Here is a 21,096-nt window from a genome sequence, read left to right on the forward strand (position 1 = left end):
ATGCAATGTAGTTTATAGAACACTATAAATCACTTGGGGGACTTAGATGTGCCCCTGCTTATAGCTGCCATTGACGTGGTGTAAAAGCCATGCCTAAGTCCTGTATGAGTGCTCTAATGCCGACAGACACTAGTAAACAGAATCTTGGAGCCAAGATGCCATTATAGCACTGGTGCTAAGTTCATGGCTTTGGGTTGCTGTGGCACCAATTTATAGAATTGCCCTGTAAATATTTATTTGTGCATTAAACTCTATAGCTTAGAATCATATTATGAACACTTTTATAGCAAATATTTTTGGATAATAGAAGCTTCAGCTTATAGGCACCTTCAGATATCAAAGGTCTTAAGGGCACATTTAGTTCTAACATTTTAGCCATATAGATTGGTGTCATGCCATGATGAATCTTGAATACTATATATTTTATTCTAATTTTTAAAAAAATATTTCTAGCCTAACTATGAAATATCTGTGGGTTATAACAAAACAGGCATAAAAATGATAAACTAAACTGTAACATACATAGAAAATGTCCTGCCTATATAAAACAGCACATCACCGACCATCAACCCGGCATAACAAGACTGTATGCATAATCAAATAAGACACTGCACACACTCTCATAAAAACACATTAATAAAAGGGCCTTTAACTGCTTCTTAAAATAGGCAGTATCAGATAAAACCCATAAAGCCATAGACAATTGACTCCAGTCTGCTGGCCCTGTAATTGGAAAAACAAAAACCCAAGCTCGTGTTTCAGCAAAGTGTATCTTCAGAATAGCAAGAATGGAAAGTAGCTCAGTCCCATCCAAATGGAGAACAGAGAAGGTTTATACATTTTCAAAACAGAGTTTAAATAGAATGGACACTGTAAAGTTCTGTGAATCATCAATAATGTTTTAACTTGATTTTATGAATAACTGGTAACCAATGCAGATTGTGAAGAAGGCACCTGTCAAAAGTCTAGCAGCAGCATTCTGTTGTCTGCAGAAGTTTCAGACAAGTTAGTGGAAGTCCTAGTAGCAAAGAATTACAGTAATCCAATTTATATGAAATCGTGCTCTGAAGAATCCTGCTTGTATTGATATTCAATGCAGTTTGACTAGGAAAGGATTAGCTTTTCCCTATTTAGTCCCACCTAGAATCAGTCTTGCAAATCTATCAGAGATAATATAATGATCAAAATGTGAAAGAATAGAAGCTTGAACGATTAATTTTAAATCATCCTTGGGTAAAAAAAAAAGATTTAATTTGCCCTACCAGCTAAAGACATTTTCTTTGCTACGGCATTATTTTGGATTTCAATGATAAGGACTGAATCTAGAATAACACCCATAGAGGGGCATTTTAGAAAGGATGTCGAACTCAGAATATGGATGTCCCAGTCAGTATGTCACAAATGATGTCCATCTAACATGGTCTTTAGTTCCAAAATATATGTGAGATGGACGTCCATGTGCTGGAAATATCCATCATGAACATCCATTTTATAAACTGATAATGTCCAAATTATGAATGGGGAAAATGAAGGATATGGATGTCTTTGTGGCAGCTCAGGAACTTCCATATTATAAAATGGCCACACAGACATCCATGTGGAGGAATAGCCTAATGATTAAAGCAATCTGCTGAGAGAGAGCGCACAGATCCAGAGGTTACCCATTCAAATCCCACTGTCGCGTTTTGTAATTTTTGTTTGTTTTGATTTAATTGTGAGCACTCTGGAGACAGAAGAAATACATACTGTGACTTTCTTTATATCTAGTCAGAGGAGAACTGCTCAATCAGAGCACCTTTCTATAACCTGGATTTGACAAGCACCAGGTCTAAATATGGACATCTTTTTAGACTTAGGTGTCCTTTTCTCTTCTGTGATCAAAGTTAGACTTCCATATTTTGAGGCCTCCCAAGTCCCACCCATAACATGCCCACACCACTCCCCTTTGCCATATGGACAAACTGCAGTGCTAGACATCCATATCCTTCCTTTGTAAAATTGGGATTTGGATGTCCATGAAATATGGATATCGAAATGCAAGTTTTCAGATGTCCAAAACAAGAATAGAGCTTTTAAAATAACCACTATAATCTTTACAGAAAAATTGGAAATAGGAAAGTTACATCAGAGGAGGGCAGGACACAGTGAGGGAAGGCCCGACAACAAGGCAATCTACTTCTTTCACAGGCACCCAGACACGAGGTGCTGCACTGCCGATTCCGAGGTTTTTAAAATGCAGGGGGCAGGGTGGCAGAAAGGAGGGAGCTTAGGGTAGGCAGGTGGGGACTGCGGCACCAGCGGTCTTTGGGTTGGGAGCAGTGAGAGTGGAGCACCCCCCCTCGTGCTGACACCTGGGGCGGACCGCCCCCACTGCCCTGCCCTTGGTACGCCACTGGGTCTATGGACTTTTCCTTTAGGAAGCAATTCAAACCTTTTTAAAACTCTGATAAACTAACCACCTTTACCACATTCTCTGACAACGAATTCCAGAGTTTAATTATACGTTGAATGAAGAAATAATTCTCCGATTCGTTTTAAGTTTATTACTTTGTAGCTTCATCGCATGTCCCCTAGTCCTAGTATTTTTGGAAAGTGTAAACAGATGCTTCATGTCTACCCGTTCAACTCCACTCATTATTTTATAGACCTCTTTCATATCTCCACTCAGCCACCTTTTCTCCAAGCTGAAGAGCCCTAGCCGCTTTAGTCTTTCCTCATAGGGAAGTCGTCCCAACCCCTTTATCATTTTCGTTGCCCTTCTCTGTACCTTTTCTAATTCAACTATATCTTTTTGAGATGTGGCGACCAGAATTGAACACAATATTCGAGGGGCGGTCGCACCATGGTACAATACAAAGTCATTATTACGTCCTCATTTTTGTTTTCCATTCTTTAACTAATAATACCTAACATTAAACTGTTTCTTTTTAATACAGACTTTACCCCCCCCTCAAGCTTTCCTTCTTTAAATCTATTCCTGATACATGGAGATGATGTCAAAGATATTTACTTGCATACATAAGGAGATCTATTTTTAGCCAAGCCCCTGCCTGGGTAAAAATGTTCTGGCTTCTGCATTCATATACTTGTAGCTGGATGAAAAATCAGGCATTCTTTCGATATCTTTAGGCTGAAGAAAAAAAAAACGGTATAAGGTCAGCATATTAAACACAATTTACGGGTTACCTTTAGGAGTTGACAGAATACATTGAAAACGTGAGACGACTGCAGCATAACTTTAGGCTGGACAATTTAATGTCTGACAAATATCGGGGTTAAAAAGAGGAGGGCTGAAAGGTTTCTGAGGGTGAGGTAACAAGTAATCGTGGTGCAGAACATTTTGCTATCCGAGTACCATCCATTTTATACAGGATAGAATAATGAGTAACTTACCCATTCAAGTTCAATAGTCCTACTTAGAGAGCGTGGCTGAAAATCTGTTTTAAAGGTACATTATCTCCTTTTCTTTGTATAACAGCTGCTTCACTGAACATCGGCCTCCATTTGCATTTGATATTTTTTAAATGCTGTGTGTTGTTAAGCCATCTTTTCTGGAACAAATACCCCAAAGTAAAGCATCTACTATTTAAAAGGAAGCTACCTGAGAAGCTTCCTTTTCAAAATAGGCTTCAAAAGATGCTTGGCAAAAGCATCTGTACACTTTGCCAAGTATTCAAATTATTCGAGTGCTCTGCATAGTACCTTCCAAGCGATTATACTTCAGATCCTTGAGAAATGATAAGTTGTAGTAGTTATGTTGCAGTATGCTATGGGAATTCAGAGGGTGGTTTGCAAGTGACTCTTTGCAAAGCAGTTAAATTGCATAGAGGCATTCATTCTATGTCATAGGGCAGTGCTTCTCAACCCATTCCTTGAGGCACACCTGGTCCCATCAGGTTTTCAGGATATCCACAATGAATAGGCATGAGGCAGATTTGCATACACTTCTTCCTTGGTATGCAAACTTCTCATGCATATTCATTGTGGATATCCTGAAATCCTGATGGGACCAGGTGTGCCTCATGGACTGGGTTGAGAAGCACTGTCATAGGGGCTTGATGCAAGTGCAGTTTTTGACCTGTCAGTCATAGGAAGCGTTGTTAAAAAGGAATATGAGTGCTCATTTCAGTCTTTTTTTTTTTTTTTTTTTTTTTGCAGTGATGCTTTCCAGTTAGTAAAGGTTGGTGACAACTGCTCCTGTGCCTGACCTTTGTATTATGGAGTCCTTATCCTCCTTTATGTAGGACAGTGATTCCCAAACCTGACCTGGATGAACCTCAGCCAGTCAGGTTTTCAAGATATCCACAATGAATATTCATGAGATCAGTTTGCATACACTACCTCCTTGGTATGCAGATCTATTGCATGCATATTCGTTGTGGATATTCTGAAAACTTACTGGCTGGGGTTCCCCCAGGACAGGTTTGGGCATCACTGATATAGGCTAATGCACACTGCTAGTATCCAGTTTTATATTTATGTGGATGATGTGCAAGTTACCATTTACACCAGGAGGGGCATAATTGAACAGGGCGCCCAAGTTTTCCTGAGGGTGTCCTCGCAGGATGTCCCCGCGAAGGGGCAGGGAAACCTGTATTATCTAAATAAGATGGGTGGCCATCTTTTGTTTCGATAATATGGTCGGGGACCCCCAAATCTCCACATTTAGGTCAACCTTAAAGATGGTCGTCCCTAGAGATGGTCGTCCCCGGTTTTCAGCGATAATGGAAACCGAGGACGCCCATCTCAGAAACCACCAAATGCAAGCCCTTCGGTTGTGGGAGGAGCCAGCATTCATAGTGCACTGATCCCCATGACATGCCAGGACACCTAGGGGGCACTGCAGTGGACTTCAGAAAAAGCTCCCAGGTGCATAGCTCCCTTACCTTGTGTGCTGAGCCCCCCAACCCTCCCCCAAACCCACTCTCCACAACTGTACACCACTACCATAGCCCTTAGGGATGAAGGGGGACACCTAGATGTGGGTACAGTGGGTTTCTGGTGGGGTTTGGAGGGCTCACATTTACCACCGCAAGTTTAACAGGTGGGGGGGGGGGGAGGAATAGGCCTGGGTTCGCCTGCCTGAAGTGCACTGCAGTACCCACTAAAACTGCTCCAGGGACCTGCATACTGCTGTCACGGAGCTGGGTATAATATTTGAGGCTGGCATAGAGGTTGGAAAAAATATTTAAAAAATTTTTTAGGGTGGGAGGGGGTTAATGACCACTGGGGGAATAGGGGGAGTTATCCCTGATTCCCTCTGGTGCTCATCTGGTCATTTAGGGCACATTTTTGTGGCTTGGTCGTATTAAAAAAAGGACCAAGTAAAGTCGTCCAAGTGTTCATCAGGGATGCCCTTCTTTTTTCCATTGTCAGCCGAGGACACCCATGTGTTAAGCATGCCCCAGTCCTGCCTTCGCTATACTTCTGACATGCCCCCGGGAACTTTGATTGTCCCCGCGACGGAAAACAGTTGAGGGCACTCAAAATCAGTTTTCGATTATGCCGATTTGGGCGACCCTGAGAGGACGCCCATCTCCCGATTTGTGTCGAAAGATGGTCGCCCTTCTCTTTCGAATATGCCCGCAACTGAGAAGATGGTCAGGATCATAAAGTTATGGGGCTGGGTTAAAATCTCTGAGTTTGAATGGTTGAGGGCGCATGTTTCAAAAATGAAGGTCCTTTTTTGTCTTGTTCATGGTCCATCAGAGTAGACTCGCTCAGTGTCACATTACCTCTATTACTTCCACAGTTAGACTACTATAATGCAATTTTGTTGGATTGTCTCTAGATATGCAAAGACTGCAGCTGGTACAAAATACAGCTGTGAATTTGATGGGTTGACTAAATTGACCATGTGTCTCCAGTTCTGGTCTGGTTACACTTGCTACCAATACAATGGCACATTTAGTAGATAATGCTTCTTGTTGTTGTACTATTTGTACTCAATGTTCCCCAGTGTACTGGCATATTAAATTCCAGTCATATATTCCCAGCCGTGGATTGAACTCACAGGACAAGAATTTGTTGAGTATTCCAGGTATCGAAGTAGTTCGGGTAATGTGACATCAAGAATGTGCTTTCTCCATAAAGATGCTTCAGTTATGGAATGTCTTCCGAGTGAGCTGTGAAGTGAGAGGGAATGTTTGCAGCTTAAGAAAAGGCTTGAAGCTTGTCTTTTTCATTGTGCTTATGGTTGAGGGGTTAAGTTGTACACCGCAGTGAGAGGTTTTCTGGATCTGTGATATATTAGAAAGAATGAATGAAAAAATATAGGTCTCTTTTTTACTAAGCAGCGATTGGGCCAATGCATAGGTAGCGCTCACTAAATCGACACTACCACAGGGGTAGTGCGGGTGCCCGGCAGTAATTTCAAAGTTGGCGCGCTCTGTTTCCTGTGGTAGAAAATATTTTTCTATGTTCTACCATGGGGTGTTCCCTTTGATAATTGGCTGCACAGTCACTTTGGTGCATGCTGCCTGATTACCATGCGAGTATCGCGTGAGCCTTTACTACTAGGTCAATGGGTGGCAGTAAGAGCTCAGGCAGAAAATAGCCACACACTATTTGAATTTTAGTGCATGGCCATCAATTTAAAAAACAAAAACAAAACCCTTTTTACTAGTCACGGTAAAAAAAAGAAATGTCCCAGCTTGCACCAATTTCACGTGTCTAAACTACCACAGGCCACTTTTTATTGCAGGTTAGTAAAAGGGTCCCCTAAATATTGTGCCTAGACACTGGAATTTGTTGATCTCTGTTTTATAATACACTAGCCGTTGAGGCCCGTTTAAAACGGGTGGTATTGGGGTTTTTGGAGGTCGACGCTGCTCCCCCCCCCCCACGAGGTCGCCGCTACCGTTCCCCCCACCCCCGGAGTCGCCGCCGCCAGCCCTCCACCCAGCCCAGGCCCTCTCTCCGCTACTGAACTTACATCCATTTGCCGGAACGCAGCACGCACATCAGCTGAGCTGCCGTCGGCCTTCCTTCTCTGCCTTGCCCTCGTGTGACGTAACGTCAGCGAGGGCGGGACACAGGCAGGGAAGGAAGGCGAACGGCAGCTCAGCTCATGTGCGTGCTGCGTTCCGGCAAATGGATGGGCCGGGTGGAGGGCTGGCAGCGGCGACACCGGGTGGGGGGAGCAGTAGCGGTGACCTCGGGTTGGGGGGAGCGGTAGCGACCTCCACGGATTTGCGCAGGTTCCCTCTCTGTCCCGCCCCCATCATCACATATTGACGCGGGGGCGGGACAGAGAGGGAAGTCTCTACTGCGCATTTGCGAGTGAGTCGGTCACTCGCGTTTATATGTTTGACTAGTAAAAAAGGCCTGTTTCTGACACAAATGAACGAGCGTTAGCAAGGTTTTCCTCGGCTCCCTTGCAGCCAGCCATGTCCAGCGACCCTCCTCTCTCCCCTGCCCCCCCTCCAGCCAGCCATGTCCAGCGACCCTCCTCTCTCCCCTGTCCCCCCTCCAGCCACCCATGTCCAGTGACCCTCCTCTGGACATGGATCTGCTGTGAGGCATGGTTTTTTCCCCCCGGGTTCTGAAGTTGACATCATAATGGCTAGGGTGATGTCAGCCTGATCTACGGAGCCTAGCAGACCAATTCGGAATGAGCCACAGTTCCAGGCAAGTCAGAACTTTGGAGGTGAGAATTATTATATAGGACTAGTAAAAAAAGCCCGTTTCTGACACAAATGAAACGGGCGTAGCAAGGTTTTCCTTGGAGTGTGTATGTTTGGGAGAGTGTATGTGAGAGTGACTGTTTGAGAGTCAGAGTGAAAGTGTGAGTGTGTGAGAGAGAGAGTGAGTCTGGGTGTGAGTGTGTTTGTGAGAGAGTGTGTGTGTGAGAATGAGAGTGTCTGCAAGTGTGTATGTGAGACACAGTGTGAGAGAGAGTGTGTGTATGAGACCAAGCGAGTGTGTGAGTGACTGTGTGGCACATAGAGAGTGAATGTGATACAGTGTGAGACAGAGTGTGTGAGAGTGAGAGTCAGAAAGACATTGTATATGAGAGAGAGAGTGTGAGCCGTGCCCTCCCAATCCATGGCCATCTGTCCCCTGCCCCCTCCATTCATCCTTTTCCAGCAATTCCCCTCTCTCCCTGAGCCCTGCCCTCCCAATCCATGGCCATCCATGTTTCTCTGTCACCTGCCCCCTCCATTCATCCCTATCCAGCATTTCCCCTCTCTGCCTGAGGCCTGCCCTGCAATCCATATCCATCCATGCCCATCTGACCCCTCCATTCATCCCTATCCAGCAATTCCCCTCTCCCTGAGTCCTGCTCTTCCAATCCATGCCCATCCATGCTCCTCTGTCACCTGGCCCCTCCATTTTTCCCTATCCAGCATTTCCCCTCTCTGCCTGAGGCCTGCCCTGCAATCCATATCCATCCATGCCCATCTGTCCCCTCCATTCATCCCTATCCAGCAATTCCCCTCTCCCTGAGTCCTGCCCTTCCAATCCATGCCCATCCATGCTCCTCTGTCACCTGGCCCCTCCATTCATCCCTATCCAGCATTTCCCCTCTCTGCCTGAGGCCTGCCCTGCAATCCATATCCATCCATGCCCATCTGTCCCCTCCATCATCCCTATCCAGCAATTCCCCTCTCCCTGAGTCCTGCCCTTCCAATCCATGCCCATACATGCTCCTCTGTCCCCTGGCCCCTTCATTCATCCATTTCCAGTAATTCCCCTCTCTCCCTGAGCCCTGCCCTCCCATTCCATGCCCATCCATGCTCCTCTGTCCCCTGCCGCCTCCATTCATCCTTTTCCAGCAAGTCCCCTCTCTCCCTTCCATGACCCCCCCCCCCCCGCATCCATGCTCCTCTCTCTCCCATGTCCCAGCCTGGCCCGCCCTCTTCTCCCACCCCCCTTCGCATCCATGTCCCCCCCTTCGCATCCATGTATCCCTTTTTTTTTTTCTTCTTCGTTTTAACTTTACCTCCGCGGCGGTTCGTGCAGCGAAACGTCAGGGAAGGAGGCGGCGCTCCCGACGTCTTGCTTTCCTTCGCTGTCTCCCGCCTTCTTTTGAAGGCGGAACACAGCGAAGGGAAGGCTAGACGTCGGGAGCGCCGCCTCCTTCCCTGACGCTTCGCTTCCGGATTTGTTTGGTTTGAGGCGAGGGCGGGGCAAAGACGGCTGGCTGGCTTGAAGGCTTCACACCACGAATCCGGCGCGAACCCTTCAGCCTGGGAGTGACGTCAGATGGCTTCAAGGCTTCAAGGCTTCAGGCTTCAAGGCTTCAGGCTTCAGGCTTCAGGCTTCAAGGCTTCACAGAACGTTGTCCTCAGAACGTTGAGGGTGCGTTTTATTATATTAGATTAGCATGTGGAGATGGGAATGACTTAGTCAAAGTCCTTTTCAAATAAGCATGTACACTGGCATTGTTTTGACCATACTTCTATCTGAATGAATGGCTCTTCCTCTTCTGTAATTCAGTCGCTATAATTCAGAATTTCTATAATTCTCTTTGGATGCCTTTGCACCTTTCATTTAGCCAGGATTCTTTTCAAGAGCTTGGTTCTCAGAAAAATGAGTACGTGCCATTTTCTTCTGTTTGGTTTATTTTGTTTTCATCTGCTGCATCTCTAGTCTTCAATTTCCAGCTGTTATACCACTAATATTTTCTTCCTGGAATACATGTCCTTACAAACCCCGAAGAGCAGGCTTTTGTTCCTATCAGATCCTGACCCTTGTTGGATTGTGCTTTGTCATGCCTCTTGTATCTCAGTGCCTTTATCCAAAGTGACTTAAAAGTCAAGCTGTCAGATGCAACTGGAAGAAATTGTTGAAGATGAAAACATGTAAAAGAAGAAAATAACAAAGACAGACAGGCTGGCCAGTGAGGCTGGTTATGCCATTAAGAAAGCATACTGAAATACAAACAAGTAAAAAGCAAAATACATGATTAGATCCGAGAGGGTCAGATCTATACTATTCTTCATAGTACATTAGGAGAAAAAATTTTCAAATCACTAACTGGCACAATCACAGGGGTAGAGGAGACAAGTTGTCCTAATATCTGTAGGTCAGAAAAATTAGAATAAGCAAAAGCTGTATTTTCTGCTGACTGCCAAATGCCTCCTTCACATATTCATATTTAGGGGTCCTTTTACTAAGGTGCGCTGAAAAATGGGCTGCACTAGTGTAGGCGCGTGTTTTGAGCACGCAGATCCATTTTTCAGTGCGCCTGTAAAAAAAAAAAGGCCTTTTAAAATTTTTGCTGAAAATGGACGTGCGGCAAAATAAAAACTGGTGCATGTCCATTTTGGGACTGAGACTTTACTACCAGCCATTGACTTAATGGTAAGGTCTCTCACGTTAACCACGCAGTAACTGCCTACGCATGTCAAGTTGGATTTAGCACCTGATTTTCACTGTGCACCAGAAAATAAAATATATTTTCTGGCATGCGTAGTGGACATGCATCAAAAATGAAATTACCGCATGGGTCACGTAACTCGAAATTGACGTGCACCCTCCCATCAAAAAAAAATTAAAAAACATTTTTTTTGCCAGCCTCTATGCCAGCCTCAAATGTCATACCCAGCTCCATCACAGCAGTATGCAGGTCCCTGGAGCAGTTTTTAGTGGGCCCTGCAGTGCACTTCAGGCAGGTGGACCCAGGCCCATTCCTCCCTACCTGTTACGCTTGGGGTGGTAAATGGGAACCCTCTAAAACCCACCCAAAACCCACTGTACCCACATCTAGGTGCCCCCTGTTACCCTTTAAGGGCTATGGTAGTATTGTACAGTTGTGGGTAGTGGATTTTTTTTTTTTGGGGGGGGGGGTTGGGGGCTCAGCACACAAGGTAAGGGAGCTATGCACCTGGGAGTAATTTGTGAAGTCCGCTGCAGTGCCCCCTAGGGTGCCCGGTTGGTGTCCTGGCATGTGAGGGGGACCAGTGTACTACAAATGCTGGCTCCTCCCATGACCAAATGGCTTGGATTTGGCCGGTTTTTGAGATGTTTCATATTGGCGAAAAACAATGTCGGCCATCTCTAAGGGCGGCCAAAATGTTGAGATTTGGCTGTCGCCGACCGTATTATCGAAACAAAAGATGGCCGTCCATCTTGTTTCGATAATACGGTCGGGGACGCCTCTTTACAGGGCCATCCTTAGAGATGGGTGCCCTTATAGATGGGCGCCCCCGTTCGATTATGCCCCTCCACTTGGCTTAGTAAAAGGGCCCTTTAAATAGAAATCCAGATTCTCCGGTGCCTGTCCAAGATCAATGTGAGCTTTTTTTTTGTCCCATTCTTTAATTAATTCAGTGTAGAACTAATGTACCTCATTCATTCCTTGTTATGGATATACTGTGATATAAAATGTATGGTGTGTGTATATTTCTTCAAGTGCAATGATTGCTGCAAAGGTAATTTTTGTACTATTCAAATCAAAGCCAATGAGATGGTCCTATAGGTCACTGACAAAGACAAGTATTGCAATTTCAGTCCCTGAACCTGTATTTGCGTGCTCAGGACTTTGTTCAGCTACAATAGAGACAGCACTTGTGACACCTGCTGTCTTGTTTACAGGCCACAGATTGTAACTCTAGCACATGATTCTTTTAGTGGAAAGTAGTGGCTAAAAAGGGAAAGCACTCAGGGTTATAGGCTATAAGAGAGACTCCTTACACTTCCCTAAGCTTAAGGGTGACTCAGGATACTGCTTGACTTAGATAATACGTAACTTCCCCACTTCCTACTCTCTCTCTCTCTCTCTCTCTCCCCTCCTCCCTTAAAACAAAAGAAATATCCCAAACTGCATATATAATTGGAGAGGATAACCTATCTGTTAAGAACTGAGGGTCCCTTTTAGCATCAAACACATTTTGTTTTCACCAGGATAGTCTTCTAAAAAAAATTGCCATTTTGAGGGAAATTTGACTTGTGGTTTTGTTCATCAGTTTTCCCACCTGAGAGCTTTCTGGATATTGGTAAAGTATGGTTTGGGAACAGCAAAAATGTCAGAGTATATTCTCACCCTCCGTTCCTTCTTCTCTGGTAGGAAATATAATGCTTTCTTTAAATATAATTTGGTTTATGCCTTGTGATCAAATGAGCCCTACATTTAACTGATGCATTTAATATTATTAACACTTTTCATGTCCTGACAATTGCTGTAAGTTAAAATGATCTTGTTTGAGGTAATGCATGGTGTATTGCTTTGTTGTATACTTTGAAATGAAAAAGGTTAAAATATGTACTTGAGAATAGAATTTTAATAATTGTGATGCCATCTGCTGGTTATATTTAACATTTCATTTGGTAAGTCATTTGTTTGGCTCTATATTGCTTATCTATTTAAAATGTCTAAAAGCGAGTATCAGTAGTAATTTCTCTAGAAGAATCAAAAAGACCAAGTTAGGGCCAGCAGAAGGGTTCAATTCTAGCTGCAAAAGTGCAAAGGGAGTTCCCTAACTGTTCCAGCTCAGTAATCTGATAAGTACATAAGTAATGCCACACTGGGAAAAGACCCCATCGAGTCCAGCATCCTATCCACGACAGCGGCCAATCCAGACCAAGGGCACCTGGCGAGCTTCCCAAACGTACAAACATTCTATACATGTTATTCCTGGAATTGTGGATTTTTCCCAAGTACATTTAGTAGTGGTTTATGGACTTGTCCTTTAGGAAACCGTCTAACCCCTTTTTAAACTCTGCCAAGCTAACCGCCTTCACCACGTTCTCCGGCAACGAATTCCAGAGTTTAATTACGCATTGGGTGAAGAAAGATTTCTCTGATTTGTTTTAAATTTACTATGCAGTAGTTTCATCGCACGCCGCCAATCCTAGTATTTTTGGAAAGCGTGAACAGACGCTTCACATCCACTTGTTCCACTCCACTCATTATTTTATATACCTCTATCATGTCTCCCCTCAGCCGTCTCTTCTCCAAGCTGAAAAGCCCTAGCCTCCTTAGCCTTTCTTCATAGGGAAGTCGTCCCATCCCCGCTATCATTTTAGTCGCCCTTCGCTGCACCTTTTCCAGTTCCACTATATCTTTCTTGAGATGCGGTGACCAGAATTGAACACAATACTCAAGGTGCGGTCGCACCATGGAGCGATATAACGGCATTATAACATCCTCACACCTGTTTTTCATACCTTTCCTAATAATGCCCAACATTCTATTCGCTTTCCGAGCCGCAGCAGCACACTGAGCAGAAGGTTTCAGTGTATTATCGACGACGACATCCAGATCCCTTTCTTGGTTCGTAACTCCTAACGTGGAACCTTGCATGACCCAGCTATAATTCGGGTTCTTTTTTCCCACATGCATCACCTTGCACTTGCTCACATTAAACGTCATCTGCCATCTAGCTGCCCAGTCTCCCAGTCTTGTAAGGTCCTTCTGTAATTTTTCACAATCCTGTCGCCAGTTAACGACTTTGAATAATTTTGTGTCATCAGCAAATTTAATTTAATGACAGCAGAAAAGCACCACTGCTTACAGTTTAACATAGATGTTTATGATGCTCATATATTAAGAATAGATGATACATAGTATTTTCTTCAACTGAACATAACATAAGAAAAGCCATATTGCGTCAGACCAAAGGTCCATCTAGCCAAGTAGCCTGTTTTCCAACAGTGGCCAATCCAGGTCACAAGTACCTGGCAGAAACCCAAATAGTGGCAACATTCCATACTACCAATCCCAGAGCAAGCAGTGACTTTCCCCCAAGTATGTCTCAATAGCAGACCCTTCAGGAACTTCTCCAAATCCTTTTTAAACCTAGATGTGCTAACCACTGTTACTACATCCTCCGGCAAAGAGTTCCAGAGCTAAATATTCGTTGAGTGAAAAATATTTCCTCCTATTTGTTTTAAAAGTATTTCAATGTAACTTCATTGAGTATCCTCCAGTCTGTGTACTTTTTGAAAGAGTAAAAAAAAAAGTCGATTCACTTCTACTTGTTCTATACCACTCCAGGATTTTGCAGACCTCAATTGTGTCTCCCCTCATCCCTCTCTTTTCCAAGCTGAAAAGCCCAAACCTCTTTAACCTTTCCTCATATTAGAGGAGTTCCACCCCTTTAATCATTTTTGTTGCTCTTCTTTGAACCTGTTCTAATTCTGCTATATCTTTTTTGAGATACGGCAACAGCACTGAACACAATACTTGAGGTACGGTTGCACCATGGAGCGATACAGAGGCATTATAGTATTTTCGGTCTCACCATCCCACTCACCATCCCTTAATAATTTCTAGCATCCTGTTTTCTTTTTTGGGCTCCTGCCACACATTGAGCATACACCTCCATTCATACTCCTCCATGAGTTTGATTCCCACTTCAGGCACAGGCAGCTCCTTGTGACTCTGGGCAAGTCACTTAACCCTCCATTGCCTCATGTAAGCCGCATTGAGCCTGCCATGAGTGGGAAAGCGCGGGGTACAAATGTAACAAAAAAAAACAACTCTCTCTCTCTGTAGACCCTGCTGTCCACAAGCAGCAAGCCATGATTAGGTTATGGGGAGAAAGATGGTCCCAAGAAACAACAAGGCAAATGATCCAGAAACTCCAATAAAACAAGCAGATCAGTGATCAGTCCAAAGCATTCTTTATTGCAGAATCACGATCAGATAAAATGCCTGACACCAGGCTGTGCTTCATCCAAAGGGGCTGTGTCAGGGGCTACAAAAATTATATATAATAAACAATGTAAAGTTACATATATAGATCAAAATAATACATATATAAATAAAAATGGAATATAAAATTTGAAAACCATGACGTGGGTAATAATATGCATTAGTATAACATATACATACAAAGGATAAAGAAATGGAACATGTTAATTACAATAAAAACAGAAAACAGAGGAGTAAGTGATCAACAGGACGCTTCCAAAAACCAAGGAGACAGAATAAGTAGTAAAAACAGAATAAGTAGTAAAAATGTTACTACTTATTCTTTGTCTCCATGGTTTTTTGGAAGCGTCCTGTTGATCACTTTACTCCTCTGTTTCTGTGCTTCCCCTCGTAGTGGATCCAGTTTCTCCACTTTTGTGGTTGTTTTTGGTTTTGATTCACAATAAAAAGACATGTTGATCATAATAAAAAAGGAATAGGACCATGCATTAAAACATACTTCTTTACTATAGTCTTATGTGTAGTAGAAATAGGACACATACCTATATTATGATCTACACCCAACAATTTAAATGGTGTATGTGTGGTTTCAGCCATATATAACTAAAAAGACAATGAAAATAGTCACGCATACAGTATACAAATGATATTAAGAATTAATATGAGAAAATATGATTGAAAATGACCACTCAAAAGAAATTAAAACCAGCACAATTTCTACTTCAAAGTGAAGGGCTGCAGATACAATAAGATTTCCATTGGTTAAAGTGTGCTAACTCCAGATGGTAACAGCCCTTATGTGAGAGTGAATGAAATAAAATATAAAAAAATGTATAAACAAAATAGATGATGACACCACATAGTTCAATCCCACTGTTTTTGAACTCCCTGTCTGTATCTACAGAGTTCTGCATAGTTCAATCATCATCTATTTCAACAATGAAGGTCTCCATAGCTTTCAAAGAGGAGACTATGATAAAATGATTAGAACAACTTTAGAGGAGCAGCTGCAAAGATCAACACTTTACATCTGGTGTGGATGTTATTAAAAATACCATCTTGGAAGCCAAGCCCAGATATATTCCATGTATTAGAAAAGTTGGAAGGAAAGCCACATGCCAGATGAAGGACGCTATTAGAGCTAAAAGAACATTCTTCAGGAAATTGGAGAATTTGACTGAAAACAGCATAGGAATGGCAACTTAAATGCAAAGTGCTGATAACTTTAGCAAGGCTCTTACAGTCTAAGTTCTAAAGGAAGATGGGTCTGTGATTACAAACCTTAGAGTGATCACTTCCAGGTTTTGGTAGAACAGAGATTTGTGGTTCAGTTAGACTTAAGATAAGCAAACAGGTCAGTTAATATGGGAGATAGAGATGAGTTAAAAACTTTGAAGAATTCAGCATGGTAACTGTCTGGTCCAGGAGCCTTATGCACTGCAAAAGATTTATTAATTGTTTATTGGGTTTTTATTACTTCCTTTTGAAGAAATTCACTCAAGGTGGGTATAGCTGTTTTATTTCCTCTTCAGTTATTGGAGCATGGAGTATTGTGTTGTGAGAATCCAAAAGGGTAGGATGTGGAAGATGTTGCAAAAATAAGTCTGCAGAATTAGAGGGACCTTGAAGTGATGAAGTGTATAACTTCTGATAGAAGACTCAAATTCTTTGGTATTGCGACATCATCAGAGAAGGCCCTTGTGATTGGTAATGTTGGAACCCGCTAAGATCCATTCCATCCCCACAATTCATCTCCTCCATCCCCACCCTTATCCTCAGCAGTCAATGCTATTATTTACTTGTTCATAGCCCTCTGTTTCCTCCCAACCCAACAGCCTCCCATGGTTTTTTTGGAAGGTATTCACTATTTAACCAATGAGTATTCCAAGCCTCATTCTGGTGCTACAACTCCTCTCTCTGTATGAGCTAAGCCTCATTCTGGGGCTCCAATTGCCCATCTCAGGGCATTCCAACATTATTCTGGAGTCACCAGAGGTTTTGATTACACTCCTGTGGGAATCCCATGGCAACTTTTTCCATCCCTTTGGGAATCCCATGGTAACTTCTTCCATACCCACAAGAATCCTGTGGGTTCTGCAGGATTCCTGCAATCCCCATTCCCATTCAATTCTTTAGCCTGGACTGAGGCACCAGTTTATAGAATTGCCTTCATTATGGCTTCACTCCCTGCCTTATCCCAAAAACTAGAATCAGAATACTAAAAACTTGGTAAATAGCACATTGCCTGGTCAACCCCCATCATGCTCTGGCCCTATCCTTAGAGCACCATCAGGTCAGTGGGAATTGGTTTAGCCTTTCTGTATTGGAAGGAGAGGGAAATGGTGAGCAGGTTAGGTATTTAGACCAGAGTCAGGAAAATAAGGGGGTTTTCTTGAGTGCAGAGTACTGAACAGAAATGGGGCAGTAAGTGAAAGGTAGAAAGTGTGAAATATGCACCATACAAAGAGATTGCTTAAGGATTAAACACTCAAGGTAAAATTGCAAGAGCATATTGTACATGCATTGTACACAAAGAATGTATTGTACAACCACAGGATAAAACTGACACATTCCAATTTTTATAATGGCACCTCTTAGAAAATCATCTACCCCAAAACTGGCTCACTCATGCCATCTCCTGTTCAAATACATGCAACAAGTTAACGATCTTAAATGGGAGATTTTGCAAGAAAACAGATGTTAGCCTTTTACTAAGCTAAGTGCTAATGTGTGCTTAAGGCAGCTTAAAATGACATATCATGTGATGCACCTCAGGTTTCCTGTGGTAACTGCAAATTAGAGCAACCCTAATCCAGGCACTAAATGTATTTCTATTTTTTTGGGAGGGGGTGTATCAGGGGTCAGAGAGTGGTCATTCCTGCACTAAACAGTTAGTGCATGCTAATGTGGATACATTAACTGGTTAGCTCAGGACTACCCTGTGAACCCTTACTGCCTTCAAATAGGTGACAGTAAATGTTTGTGTGGTAGGTTTTTTTAATGGCCACATGCTAATGACATTAGCGTGTGGACATTAATACAAAAAATAGAAAATTAGCCATTTTAGAATTGTGGTAAAAATGTCCTTAGCACATAGGAAAACCCCTACATAAAGCCATGCTAAAGCCTATTTTATTTATTTATTTATTACATTTGTACCCCGCGCTTTCCCACACATGGCAGGCTCAATGTGGCTTACATAGTAACAATATAAAGAATTAGAAAGTCGTAGAAGAATATACAGTTTGTGGTAAATGCAAGGTTAATGGGGTTAATGGATAAGTAAGTTAAACATAGGAGGAATTGGGTTCAGAAGGAAATGAGATTGGGAGGTAGGTGTAGAAAGACTGTATTGTATTGTAACATTTATAACCCGCGCTTTCCCACCTGTAGCAGGCTCAATGTGGCTTACATTAAGATGGAGAGGAATGGATATGGGGTAGCCAAAAGGATAATGGGAAACATGGTCAATGTATCACTATTGTCAATAAGAATCATGTGGGCAAGTTTGGTTAGGTTGAATCGTTAGGTAGGCTATCTTGAAGAGATGGGTCTTCAGTGCTTTTCTGAAGGGCAAAACGCTGTTAATGGTATGGATAGGTCTGGTAGAGCATTCCAAAGCTGGCTACCCAAAAGGAAAAATTGGATGCGTAGAAGGATTTGTACTAATACCTTTGCAGTTGGGGAGGTGTAGATTAAGGTAAGTATGGGAAGACGTCAAACTGTTCCTTGTTGGGAGGTCGATAAGATGATTCATTTAGGTGGGGGCTTCTCAGTGTAATATCCTGTAAATAATGTGTGGACTTTAAAGTTAATTCTTTCTTTGATGGGGAGCCAGTGAAGGTTCTCTGAAGAGGTTTTACTCTGTCGAATCTTGACTTACCAAAAATAAGTCTGGCTGCTGTGCTTGGGAAGTCTGGAGCTTTTTTCAATATTAGGGACTTACAGCCTAAAAAAACACTATTGCAGTAATCTACGTGTGTAAGTACAGTGGATTGTACTAGGTTCCGGAAGGTGTCTAAGGGAAGATATGATTTCACTCTTTTCAAAATCCGCATTATGTTAAACATCTTCCTGTTGATGACTTTAGCATGGTTTTCAAATGATAAATGACTATCAGTCATTACTCCAAGGATTTTCAAGTTGTCTGATATGGGAAGTTTAACCTCTGGGGTGTTAAGAGTAGTTGGATAAGTGGAGAATGTTGAGAAGATAGGACTAAACACTGTATTTTCTCTTTATTTAATTTCATCCTGAAAGCATCAGCCTGAGAGGTTAAAGTTGGTCATACCTGTGTTGATTTTATCAGAGATTTCCGATGGGTCAGTGTAAATGAAGGGATTGAGGCCATATTTGGCTAGTGCTCTGGCCAGAGGAAACATCATTAGGTTAAAAAGTATTGGAGAAAATGGAGATCCCTGTGGCACTCCCGCATTGCGATAGCCATGGAGATGACATGTTTGTAGGTCCTATGACTTGGTAGGATCTTGTAGTGATGAAGCTTTTTATCCAGTTAATGATGTTGCCACCTATCCCCAAGTTTGTCCAAAAGTTTAGTTAGGATGGTATGATCAACCATGTCAAAGGCACTGGATAGGTCGAATGCAGAAGAAGGATATGGCTCACAATTGCTATTTCTTGTTTGAATTTGGATATTAAGGTAATGAGCACGGTTTCTGTGCTGTGGCTGAATGGAAGCCTGATTGTGAATCATGCAGTATGGAGAACTTTTCAATATAATCATTGAGCTTGCGAAGTCACTCTGTTTTTCCATCAGTTTTGTAATTAGAGAACCGGAGGCTATTGGCCGGTAGTTGGTAATATCGTTTGCAGGTTCTTGGAGTTCTTAGGTATTGGTGTTAGCAATATATTACCATGACTGGTGGGGAAGGAGTGTTTTTTTACTGTAACAGGACCCCTTAATCAGTTTATTGGAACATATTAAAGTTGGGGGTGGGGAGGACAACATAGGAATAAAGTTGTGTGTGTGATGATCTTTGGTCCTTTCTAAAAGAATGAATGTTCATGTGTGCATCAGTACCAAGAGAAATTTAAGGACTCATAAAAGAGAACTTTCCAGACCAAAGCTTATGAATTTATAAATTCAGGGGGAACCTGCCTCCCAGTGTATGTAAGAATACATATATGATATGTACAATTACTAAGAGAATGGATATTAATATATCCAATCTTTGAATTGATCAAGTGTTTTTCTCTTATGATAAAAAAAATGGAGAAAGACCATGATTAATCTGGTTCTTGTTGGTAATATATCATTTAACATTTTCTCTAAAGCAGAAGAAAAGAAATGCTAATTTATCTCAAGGTTAAATTTTAAGTTTACTGTTTCAAAAAATGTGACCAAAGTTGTTTTTTTGAAACAGTTTGTTTTGGAGAGTAATAGTTCCCATTAAATGAATCTACTAAATACAATACTCCTAGGGGGAGTATCATGCCAAATATTTGAAAATTATGTGCACAATATTTTAAAACTCAGCATTAATTTTTATTTATGTATCTGTTGGTGTAGCATTTCCCCATCAGAAGGGTTTGACTTCTCCTCCCCCCCCCCCCCCCCCCCCCCACCCCAGCAGTCTCATGCTTCACCCTTGCTTTGAACCTTCTCTACTAGGCTTGGTCTCCCTCTTCTCCCTCCCCCAACCTCCTGGGAAGTTCAACCTTCATTTTCTCTGCTCTCTGTCCAAAGTGGAAACCCTTAGCTTGCTTTCTTTCTCTGTTGCCATCCACAGCAAGACTACCCAGTTCTTTTCTATTCCTCTTAACTGCCTCCCCCTTCTTGCACAAATCCTTCTGGATCTCTATTGAACACCCTCAATTTAATGTTTATATCAGCACACACTTATATACCGCAACTCTTTCCTTACAGGTCCAGGGTGATTTACATAATTAAGTTAAGAATGACTGCAAATTTAAAAAAATCATATAAAAATACAGCATATTAAAAAAACATATAAATACAGTGTAACTCAGGAGAACAGATAGGCCTAATCTTCTTACGAAAAAATTTACCTCTGTTCTAATAAGAATGGACAGTGTTTTCCAATAGGAATCATAAAATCAGAGAACATAGCCTTAGCAATCCTAAGAAATCTCATACTCTTCAAAGAAATTGGGCATAGTATTAACAATCTATGTATTCTTTCTGAAAGCACAAATTAAATCTGTCAATAAAGAAGAAGAAAGCCAGTAAATTGCCTGAAATGATAGACAATGAGAATTATATAGTATTCTTTGTCAAACTTTCTAAGATTAAAGATCAGCCTAATTGTATTTTGGATAACTGCATTTTCTCACAAATTTAGTGTATATGTTCAATAAAGCACGTTACAGTAATCCAAATGTCTTTTGAATATTCACTTCCTTTCCTCATTGCTACCTAAGGAGTAAATCTACTAATAGGCACAATCACATGCTAATACACACTAATGTGCATTATTTACTGTGGTACCTCTTTCCTATAATGCATTAACTCA

General features: G+C 42.2%; 1 protein-coding gene across 1 annotated transcript in view; it reads left to right on the forward strand.

Annotated features, from left to right (window-relative positions):
* Positions 1-21,096, forward strand: part of LOC115457698 (formin BNR1-like) — a 107,580-nt gene that overhangs the window by 85,943 nt on the left and 541 nt on the right. The gene's annotated exons all lie outside the window — the stretch shown is intronic.

The sequence above is a fragment of the Microcaecilia unicolor genome, chromosome 1 (genome assembly GCF_901765095.1).
Source record: "Microcaecilia unicolor chromosome 1, aMicUni1.1, whole genome shotgun sequence".
Taxonomy (NCBI): Eukaryota; Metazoa; Chordata; class Amphibia; order Gymnophiona; family Siphonopidae; genus Microcaecilia; species Microcaecilia unicolor.